This window comes from Camellia sinensis, chromosome 6 (assembly GCF_055761805.1).
Source record: "Camellia sinensis isolate YWXY chromosome 6, ASM5576180v1, whole genome shotgun sequence".
Classification (NCBI taxonomy): Eukaryota; Viridiplantae; Streptophyta; class Magnoliopsida; order Ericales; family Theaceae; genus Camellia; species Camellia sinensis.
In genome coordinates this window covers 140,620,260-140,632,256 of record NC_138966.1, presented here as the reverse complement: position 1 = coordinate 140,632,256, position 11,997 = coordinate 140,620,260, and the positions used below count along the sequence as shown (strand labels likewise).

Here is an 11,997-nt window from a genome sequence, read left to right as displayed (position 1 = left end):
CGTAAGGAAATGTAGAGAGAAGAGAGAGAAAAAGGTTTTTAGAGAGAGAGATATATACAAAAGTGATCTGAAATATCAGATTCACGAACTGATATAACATGGTCCGCTCGAGTGTAGAAAGTCCCGCTCGAGCGTCAAATACACTTTCCCAGTACTTTTGCAGATAGATCAAACTTCTGAAACCAAACATTCTTTGCTCGAGCACATAAATGGTTGCTCAAGCGGACAAGAAACTTCTAATGTATTTTGCATTTTTACTTCAGGGGCGCTGCCCCTCAACCCTGCCAAGGCGCTGTCCCCTGGACCCCCGCGAGCTGACTGGGCCGCTCGATCCCCGCCAGGGCACTACCCTTGGACCCGCCAAGGGGCGCTGCCCCCTGGACCCCTGCGAGTTGACCATGCAACTTGATTCCCGACATACTCAACGAAGTGGCAAAACTGGGATCGCTACATATGCAAAATGAATTTCACAATACAACCACCAAAAGATCGAATGAACCTAAATTTGACAAGTACTTCTTCTGTATCGACTACTGTTTAATAAACTACAAGAGTTTCCAAAAAACCCAAGAATGGACTTTCATAATACAATCAATAGCACTCCACTTGACCTAATGATGATTCTCACTAAAAAATTTAGAAATGTAGAACGTGTAGACAAAAGAGAAACCAGTCTTCGAATGACGAGTTCACTCCATTGATGGCCATAGCTAGAGCCTGGAAAATTAATTTGATTAGAAAATTATGCATTTAGGTTTGATATATTGATAAAGGAAAATTATCAGAGCATATTCACTACAATTTATACTTACCATCTTTGTCCAAATTCAAAGATTATGCGTAGCCATCAAGGTTGTGCATGGATTCCCTACCTAGGAATAGGATGTGTTTCTTCTTGCAAGCTACTCTACCAGATTAAATCAAAGAAAGTGCAATCTGCAAAAGAAATATAATTTGGCCTAATTTAGTTTTCTTATACTACAAAAAGGAAAAAAAATCACAACAAAAGCAAATAAAACAACATATTCAATAATTTCTGTTTTCTAACATAAGATATCATATGTTAAAAGGGCTATGACTCCCTGAAGTGTAAGACAAACTCCGAGACACTGCCTAAAGACAAATTGATTTATAAATGTCTACAAACTTTGATGCTTCTTGAAGTATCCTAGACCAAGCACTTAAAACTAAGAACCCAAGAGTAAGCTCCACATAATTCGAAATTCAAGGCATCAAGTATACAATTTTCATATGTTTCGTTGGCTCCCAATTGAAATGAGGAAGATCAGAATAAGTTGGTAACACAAATATTAGATTCTGAAACAGACTGAATTAAAAAAGAAAGGGTGGGAAGGGGGTGAACTTAATTCCTTAAAAACAAACATTAAACCTCTCTCCTATATTGTAATGGAATTTTCACCTTTTAATATTTCTCTTTGCTTGATTTCTTGTAATTTGGATGAGATGCCAGTTATGAACATTAGGTTTTCAACCTGCTTTTTGTCCAAAGAAGATATAAAGATCGAATATGTGTGTGCGAGTGAGCGCAGGTGTGTGTGTATGCGTGTGTATGTGTGTGTGAGTGCGCGAGAGAGAGAGAGAGAGAGAGAGAGAGAGAGAGAGAGAGAGAGAGAGAGAGAGATAAAAGAATACCACCTGCAAATCTTGGGCTGCACTCGATTTTTGTCATGTTTGTTTTAGCTTTGCTAGCTTTCCTTTTCAACTTGGAAGCACTTAGCCCTTGCAATAGCGTACGTTGATCCAGCTGATGCGAGAGTTCTAGCTCAAGCACCTATTTATAACAAGCTACCTTCATTCAATTCAAATATCAAATAGTGATTGCGCCAATTCTTTACATTAAAGAAAGATTAGGCTTGCTAATTATATGAGTGTCATACTTAATCAATTAGGGATAGAGGAAGAATACCACTTGCAAATTTGCTGCTACACTTGATCTTCGTGACCCAAAACTACAGACAAAATTAGTCTTTTGGCTTCACATGCAAAATAATTTGTACATGAATACACGTTTCAAGATGGGTTAGAGATGACTTGATGGGTTATTTAACTCTGTACATGAACCAAACTTGATTTGTAGATTTTAAAAAAACAAAAGAAAAAAAGAAAAAAAGAAAAAAAAAGGCAACAGAATGCTATATGTAATTTGTTAGATGCTCCAAGTAACAAATCATATATTGAAGTGTCTCAAAACAAAGAAACTAATATATATATATACACACACATACATATAGCCAATATGCAGAAAAATGTAGGAATTAACAAACAAAAATAAAATTGAATTGAACTGAGTCATACAATTTGAACTCCAAACAAGAACTACATGCATGATTCAATCCTCCAAGTGGAATGTTGTTGCAACTTCATCTTTAGATTAATTGCCTCTTGCTCAAACTACCTTTGCGCATGCAACAAATCAATATGACTAACCAAATGGAAATGTCAACTCAACTCAGGTGACTTTTGCATACTCTAGGTTACATCTGTGAGAACAGTGTTCTCCGTTTTGTGAGAACAGTTTCCTTTTAGAATTAGAACTTAGTGTTCTATATCTAATAGCATTCTATATCAGTGATGTATTTGTTCTATATCCACGCTTACCGCACCATGTAAGTTTTCTGAGCGAAATTGTATATTAGACTAAAAAATAAATTGAACAAAGAATACATCACTTATATAGAACACTAATTCCTAATTCTAAACAAAAACATCACTGATATAGAATGCTATTAGATATAGAACACTAAGTCCTAATCCTAAAAGAAAACTGTTCTCACAAAATAGAGAACACTGATCTCACACCTCCGCTCAAACTCAAGGTGTTTTAGCAGAAGACACTGAGAGTTTGTCAAGAAAAAACCGAAACCGAGTAGTGGTGTGAGTCTTGGTGAAGAAATTAGCAAGTTACAGAGTCGAAGAGACAAAATGAAGCGAGATAAAGTCAGACTGTAGATGCTGGCAGATAAAGTGACAATCAATCTCAATATGCTTTGTCCATTCATGAAAGACAGTGTTATGAGCAATTTGACTAGCACTTCGGTTGTCACAATAGAGACAGGATGAGAAAGACTAAGGGATGCCTAAGTCAGATAAGAGACCATGAAGCCTATAACGATCCCGGTTGTCCCTTTACTGTTCTGTTGTATTCCAGACTCAGTTCCGTAGAGTTGGTAGTTATATCTATCTTGTTGTCATCATTTAATTCCAATTGTTCGGGTTTTAGGATGTATTGGGCAGAGTTGTTACAGGTTGGTTGGGCTTTGGTTTCAATTCTTTGTTGCCCAGTTTTTAGGAGGTCCGCTCGAGCGGGTCTTCTTGCGCTCGAGCGGAGATTGCACACTTCCAGTTTTTCATGTCCCTGCAAAACTTCTGCAGGAGTGATTTTTACGCTCGAGCGGGTTTCTTTACGCTCGAGCGATAGAGCTCGAGCAGGTATTTTTGCGCTCTAGCGGGTAGTACTCTTTGGTGTAAGTTCTGGGAGGGGAAAATCTACACTCGAGTGGACTGGTTTTCGCGCTCGAGCGGATGCACTTTATTCTTGTGTCTTGGCGCTCGAGCGGGCCTTCTTGCGCTCGAGCGTACCTAGTTTTTTGTTCTTGACGCTCGAGCGTTGTGTTCTCCGCTCGAGCGGGAATGTCGTATATCAGTTGGCAGCTGGGCATTTTAAAATCACTTTTTACATTCTCTCTCTCTCTCTTACTTTCTAAAAAGATATTTTGAGAGCTCCTCTCTCTAGAAACTCCCTTCTCTCTAGGGTTTGATCTAGCTAGAGTGTCTCTCTATCCTTCGGCCTTTGTAAAAGTTGGGTTGATCGTCGAGGGCTACATTTTGATCCGAGAATATTGAGTTTTGGAGCACGTTGAGTTTCTTCACCTTCTTTCCTTGAGCTCCGGTTTTTGAGGTAGGGATTCCTACTCACTCTTATGATCTTTGACATAGATTTTGGTTATTTTGATAAAGTGTTGAAGTTGGGAAATTTTGGGACTTAGGGTTTCAAAATGTTGAAAGAGGGTTTTGTTATTTTGATTCTAAATGTGTAATTTGGGTTTCAAAATAATGGTATTGATGTTGGTTGTTGATATATGGACCATTGGGTCATTATTGGAAAAAGGGGTAGAAAACCCTAATTTGTTGTATAAATTAATTGGTGTAATTAATTTGGGAAAATTGTGATTTTATGGAATTGAGTTGGAAATAATGAAATTGGCTCATTATATGGTAGAATAGTGGAGTTAGATTTGTTAATCGCTCACTTTTGAAAACATTGATATTTTATCTGTTGGAGCTTTTATTATCTGTTTAGAAATAATTGCTTGGGCTACCGGTGGAGGGTAGTTTTGATTGTTGTAGACAATGCATGATGATTAGGCAAACTAAAACTAATCAATTGGATATGTCATAGAGTATGACGGTTGTTAGAATACATTAATGTTATGTATTGATTGATTGTGTATATGACCTTTATGTATATACATTGTTTGTGTGGGAGGAGAAAGGGGCTGTACTCCACGGTTTATTGGAAGAAAGGGGCTGGACCTCTAAACTGAATGTTGTTTGGGAGGAGATAGGGGATGGACTCCACTGATACAGCTCATATGCTTGTCAGATAATGTGTTGATATAGCTCATATGCTTATCTTTGGAAGTGTTGATACAGCTCATATGCTTATCTTTGGAAGTGTTGATATAGCTAATATGCATATCTGTTGAAATGTGGATACAGCTTGTATGCTTATCTGTTGAGATGTTGATACAACTAGTATGTTTATCTATTGTAAAATGGAAAATGTTTAATATGAGTCACTGTCTCATATAAGTGGTTGGCCAGGTTTTGAGCCGTTGATGTAAATTGTGAAATTGATAAGAAATGGAAACTGGAATGAAACATGAACATAGTGGTCATGAAATGGAAATGGGTTATGAATTGATTTATGAAAATTGAACATTTATCAATTGCTAATGTCTTAGTTATTGCTCATACTGTGTTTAGCATATTTCTACTGGGCTGTGGCTCACCCTATATGGGACATTATTTTCAGGTATAGGTAGCATGCCACCTCCAAGGACATAGCTTGGATGGTTATGGGAGTTGAAGACTCTTTTTGATTATTTTTGTTTGTATTACATGTATATCAAGCCAAGGGCTTATTTTGTATAGAGTTAGTACTCTTCTTTGTGTAACCAAGTGTTAACTTGGAAAGCTGTAAGCCCGTAGGACATTTGCTTTTGTTGTTAACATGTAATACTGTTGTAAGAACTACTCTGATAAATGGAAAGACGTTGATTTTATTATATTACTGCATGTCTGAATGATGGGTATTGTGTATTATTTTGAGGGCGTTACAAAGCCAAACAATTTCAGCAGTAACATGAGAAATAGCACGATACTCAGCTTCGGCAATAGAACGAGCAACAACAGTTTGTTTCTTACTTTTCCAAGAAATCAGGGAATCGCCAAGAAACATACAGAAACTAAAAATAGATTTACGATCATTAACATCACCAGCCCAATCAGCATCAACATAGGCCACCAAATCCAAGGAAGAAATAGAAGAGAACAGCAAGCCCTGAAAGATAGTACTGCGAAGATAGCGAAGAATCCGAAGCAAAGCAGCCCAATGTGTAGAGCGATGAGCAAAAACAAACTGACTAACCATATGGACAACATAGGCAAGATTAGGGCGAGCAACTATTAGATAAACTAAACAACCCACAAGCTCACGATATAATGCAGGATCATCTAGAGGAACACCATCAATAGTGTTGAGCTTCACATTAAGCTCATTGGGGGTATCAAAAAGCTTAGTGTCAGTAAGTCTGGCATATGGATAACCTCATTGGCATACTTAGCTTAGGATAGAAAGTAACCCTTGGGAGAAAAAGCCACCTCAATACCAAGAAAATACCGCAATGGTCCCAAATCCTTCATTTCGAAGGTGTAGAAGAGATGTTGCTTGACCTCAGAGATAGCACAAGAGTTAAAGCCAGTGATCATATCATCCACATATAGTAAGAGAGCAACAAAACTAGCCGAGGTATGTCTCAAAAATAAAGTAGAGTTGGAAGTAGAATGATGAAATCCAAGCTCGGTAACAGTAGTCTGAAAGCAATCATACCATATTCCTAGAAAAAACCTTTGGCAACTAGACAAGCTTTGTAGTGCTCAAGAGAACCATCAGAATGAGTCTTGACTTTGTAGACCCATTTGCAACCAACCAAATTCTTACCAACAGGCAAAGGAACTAACTCCCAAGTAATAGTTTTCTGTAAAGAAAACAACTCATCCTCCATAGCTTGAACCCAATGAGGATCCTGACAGGCCTCATTGTAAGACTAAGGTTCTACAAAAGAGTGAATAGCAGACAAAAAGGTACGATATGAAGCAGAAAAACAAGTATTAGACCAACCTAACCTGTTTAGAGGATGACGCACTCGAGGAGGATATCGGTGTGCAGCAGAATCAAAGTCGTCAGAAGCAAGAGGATTAGCAGTAGGGGCAGAGACAACTAATGGAAGAGGAGCCTTGCGACGAGAATAAACTAACAACAGAGGAGGAGAAGATACCGAAGAAGGAGAAGCAGCCAAAGGTGAAGCAGGAGGAGAATATGGAATAAGCTTAGGAGTAACTGTGGAGATGTACTCATTAGACGGGATCTTAGAAGGAAATGGATCAATATGAACCAAATCCTCTTTGGAAATTGGGGCGGTAAGAGAAGGAAGCCGAAAGTAAGACGTTTGAAAAAGGCAACACGGCGGGAGACATAAAGGCGACGAAAACAGGGTCATAACAGCGATAACCTTTCTAAGTGAGACTATAACCCAAAAAGACATATAGGACAGACCGGGTGCTAAGTTTGGTCCTATCTTTACGGGGTAAAAGGACAAAACAAGCAGACCCAAACACATGAAGGAAGGAGTAATTAGGACATTGAGAAAACAGAGCCTTATAAGAAGACCGCCCAGAAAGAAGGAGGGTAGGCATACGGTTGAGAAGAAAAGCAGCAGTAAGAACTGCCTCATCCCAAACAGAGCAAGAACGGAGGTAGAGTCTGACTGGCAGCCTTAAGACGGGTTTCCTCGGAAAGAAACTCACGAACAATAGCATCCACAGAGAGAAGAGGAGATCGGTGAAGGATGCCACCTCAAATAGCCTCATACTGAGGGGAGAGAGCTATTAAGAATTGCACTAAATGACCCTGCTCTCGAAACTCAATATAAGCGTCCAGTATCTTAAGACTAGGTGGTTCCATAAGAGACAACTAATCCCAGAGACCTGTCATCTCAATATAGAAGTCCTGAATAGTCTGATCTTGTTGACGAGCATTCTGAATAGCTGTTTCCAACTCGTACCGCATGGCAAAGTTGAACTGCTGATAAACACCTAGTAAATAATACCACACCTCTTTGGCAGTATTGTATTTGGAAAACATCATTCCCATACGATCATCCACAGAATTATGAAACCAAGTCAGAACTTATTCCCATACGGTCATCCATATAATTATGAAACCAAGTCAGAACTTAGGCATTATTACAATCTCAAGTATCACAAGAAGTCAGATATCCTTCCTCGTTCGGGTCCAATGGACGAGGAACAAAACCAGAAACATAGCAGCATTTTTTCTGACCAAGAAGAAAATTCTTCATAACACTAGCCCAATAGACATAATTGCCACCAGTGAGTTTGCATTTGATGGCTTGGATTTTAGGGTCCGACATTGTAATAAAACAAAGTTTATAGAATGTTATGGTTCGAAGTATAAATAAAACAAATTAGGGCTTCAAGAGTAACAAACCCAAAACTAGAACCAGAACTAGATGGGCAAACAATCGTGAGTCTGAAGTAGAGAAGAGATTTTTCTATCTCTTCGAACCAATAGACAAAGCAACCAAGTAGGTCATGAGTAGCAGATGCAACGAACAAAGAAGGAGAGAGATTAAGAGTCGAGAACCAGAGAAGACGAAGACCAGCGAACCAGAAATTGAACCCAGGAATTTTAAAGGGTTTCGTGACTCGCGAAGGCTGAGAGGAGTTGCAAGTTGAACCCAGACATCTGATGAACAAATCAACCTAGACAAACCAGTAGATCAAGAGAGAGAGAGTGACCTCTGAATAGAAGAACCAAACAAGTAGTCAATCGCGATCAAGGAGAAAGACCACGACCTACGATGCAGAGAGATGAGCAACTTCTTGTAACCGCGCCCGCGTGGGCCTCGTGCTACAGTTCGGACTCGATTTGTGTCACGGTTCTTAATCTGAACCAAAGAGTCCAAATCTGGCAAATCGTTTTGAGAAACAGATTTTTGAAAAAGTAGTGCCAAACATGGACTGCTTTGCCAGATACAGAGTCGCCACCTAAATATTTTTAAAACGGGGAAATCTAGGAAACCCTGACTCGGTGCCGAAGGCCACATGTCCGTCATCACCGGAGTTTGTCTCGGCTCGGGAGCTTGGGTACGATCGGGGAAGGTCAGCTATGAGCACCCCCTTTCGCCCGGTCCGAAGACCGGCCTCTACTAACCATGATATCCGATTTTGAAATCGTTTATGTATTCTTATTCCGATTATTAGCCTAGAATTACTATGTTATGCGCGCAGCAAACAAGTATAGACTAGATTGCCTAATTTAGAAATAAACATTGCATATCCGTTCGGCTTGAAAATGCTTTGGAATTTGCTACTCGCAAGTAGGCTAAAATACGGATTTCAACGAGTTTTTCCAACTCAAACAATCCAACCTTCACCCACAGGCATTCAAAACAGTTTAACACATAAGCATCTAGCCACATGTTAAGCATGCTGTCATGGCAACATTCACACTCATGCGATATGCTAAAGCATAAATACTTACATCGTACTCCGTGCCAAAACAGAGAACTTGTTAGCAAACATGCATGATCCAAGTCCATGTTAAGTGCCTAATGCATCGCATACAAAGTGTTTCTAGAATAGGCTCGGCTATCCTAAACATGTCATGTGAAAATGCACAATTATCACGTATTCAGTTTGGGAATTGAAGTATTGATGCAGTTAGCGTGATGTACCGAGCCTAATGCATGCAATACAAATGCATGGATGCACACATGCATAGCATAAGGTATGCTGAATTAAACGTGCCCTAATCTACCATCATAAGCAGGTAAATAAAAGGGAAGAAAGACGTGAGGTTGGAAGACATACACACACTCACGCACACTTATTACAGATTTGCCCTCACTCGGAGGGACCGAATAAATATTACAAATTAATTAACTACGCAAGCTAATTAATATTACAAATTAACAAATTAAATTAACAAATTAAATAAATTAATTAAAACAGGAAAATGCCTCGGGAAGCGCGCCACCATGCATGGGCTGCCTCTATTTTCCTTCCTTTCCTCCTCTGGAGGCTGTCAAAGCCTCAGGACTGATCCGTTGGACAGAGAGGATCACCACCGGCTGATTGAGATTGCCACCGGCAGTGTGGTATGGCCATCGGCACAAAATTGAATCTGTCGGCAGAGAAATTGTTGCCGGTCGGCACATTACACTGCCGGTCGGCAGAGTATTCCTGCAGAACCTGCAACTCACAGCAACAGAGGGCAAGGCAAAGCATGGCAGCACAATTCAAAGCATGTATGCACCAACCATGTCTCTTATCATTGTAATGACTCAAAGGGACATGTGCCTCGGTTCTCGGACCACCAATCACGCATTTCCATGCATGATGGCCCAAAGAACCAAGTATGCAACTTTGATTTCAAATGTATGCAAACCAATCAAACAAAACTCCCAATCCCTATCACCCAAGTCAAGGGACAAGGAATGCATGCAAGATGCAATGCAACCTAGGCATACAAGCTAAGGATGCAACATGGCATGGCAAGGCACTTATGCAAGCATACAAGCATACATATGGCAATGCAAATAGATGGAAAGGTGGTCTTATACATGAATTAGGCAGCTCTAAAATAGGCCTAAAACAGTAGCCAAAGTGCTAAAGAGTGAGGGCTAAATGGCATACACACACACATGCACATAAGGACCAACACTTAAGCACAAATCAAGCAACATTCAAGCATGCTTGAAAGAGGCATTCATGTACTAAAAGCATGCAACTCAAGCTCTGAAAATCATGTTATAAAATGATGCCAAATCATATTAAACAAGATAAGTAAATGCGTGCAAGCATGGTCCAAATACTTGAGGCAAGTCATGAAGCTTTGAGGCATGTTTATCACAACAAACATGGCATGCATTAAGCAACCTAAAACAGGTTTTTAGCACATAATATAAGGCCCGAAAGACCACTTAGATGGCATCTAGATGGCTCAAAAACAAAGGCATGCAAAGGCACCAAAACATGGAGCAATGCTACACAAGCTTCCAAAGCATTAAAGAGGCCTGCAAGGCAATCCAACAAGCATGGAAATAGGACTGAAATGGCATGTAGAATGATCCCAAATCACCAAAACAATGCAAAGATGGCAAGCTACACATGCACATACTCAAGGCCAACAAGCCCAAATACAAAGGAGCTATATAATGCATGCTAAAATCAACCCAAATACTTATGGACAGACCTAGAACATGGCAAAATAAGCACATAATCTTCACAAGACTAAGCCTAAAACATGCTCCAACAAAGGCTAACAACCTAAGACATGTTAAGGCATAAACAAGGCATTACATGGCAACTATGCTAATCATGCATGGAGTTCCAAAACCAACTTAAAATCATGTTATATTATGGATATATAAGCATGAAAAACAAACCAAACATGCTCAACACACACTCAAGCATAGGCTTCCTTAAGAGGCCAAAATATGCCCTTTTCAAGGACAATAAGGAGAGGGGGTGGCCCTCTCCTTCTTGGGACTTCAAAGCATCATCTTCACCACTGAAATCCCTCAAGATTTCAGTGGTGAAGAGACCTCAACACCAAAATCCCGGAGCTAACACAAAATGGCTCAAAAAGAGGCCTTTTGAGGCCTAAGGGTGGTCAACAACCCTCAAACAACAAAACACTCTTAATAAACAATAAAGAGGGCCTAAAAACAGAACTTTTTTATGTTATACAATAATCACAAAAACAGCTCTAAGATAGGTATAAAATCAATGCAAGAATGGGGAAAAAAAGGACTAGAATCTCACCCTTGAAGCCTTCTTCACAAATGGTGTTCCAATGGCCTCCTTTGGCTCCAAACCAGTCAAGAAACTCAAGAACAAGCCCTTAGAACCCTAGTTTCAAGAGGAAGGTGAAACACTAGGTGTTTGTGTGCAATAGTGAGACACAAAACACCTAGTGTACAAATAAGAGGGAAAGAGAGATAGATTGTGTATCTAACACTAACCCTAGAACAAGAGCTCAACAATGGCTGCTTTTGCTCTCTAAAAATCCTAAGTCTCTCCTCCTTGTCTCTCCTTTTTTGCCTTAGAGAGAGCTCCTCTCTATATGTCTTGTAAAGCTTACAAGACAAGCTTTACAAGAAGGAGATCCCTCCATACACGTGTATGGAGGAGAGCAAAAACAAGACAGCTGTCTAAAAATATCTGCAAAAGCAGATGAACAGCAATCGGCCGGCCAAAAATGCCATCTTGGCCAAAAAGAGTGCCGGCCGGCACTAAATAGTGCTGACCGGCAACAAATAGTGCCGGCCGGCAAAAAATTGCCGGTGGCAGCAAACACCAGCCGGTGGCCTCCAGCCACTGCTGGTGATGGGTGGGGATGGTCTACAAGCCCCACCCTGCCTCTCAAGGGCAAGATGCAAGTGTTTGGTGCAAAACCAAACACTAAACGGTCGAGTTCGGGGATCCCGAGGCAAGGCGCGCGAGCCGAGACCTCCGGGAACTCCAAACGAACACAAACATGGATAATCACCGAGTGTTCAAACGGTGACATCCAAGTCTTGAGGACGGTCAAAAATGGGGTGTCTACACTTCTAGGGTTTTAGTGATGGCAGTGATACCATGTAAGTTTTCTGAATGAAACTGCAT

At 40.1% G+C, this 11,997-nt stretch overlaps 1 long non-coding RNA gene across 1 annotated transcript; it reads right to left on the bottom strand.

The window, feature by feature from the left end:
* Positions 1-500: 500 nt before the first annotated feature.
* LOC145792408 (uncharacterized) lies at positions 501-1,335 on the bottom strand. Its single transcript, XR_014331809.1, has 2 exons — positions 813-1,335; positions 501-717 (listed from the first exon to the last, which is right to left on the bottom strand). It is a non-coding gene; the product is annotated as an uncharacterized LOC145792408 (long non-coding RNA).
* Between the last annotated feature and the right edge of the window lie 10,662 nt (positions 1,336-11,997).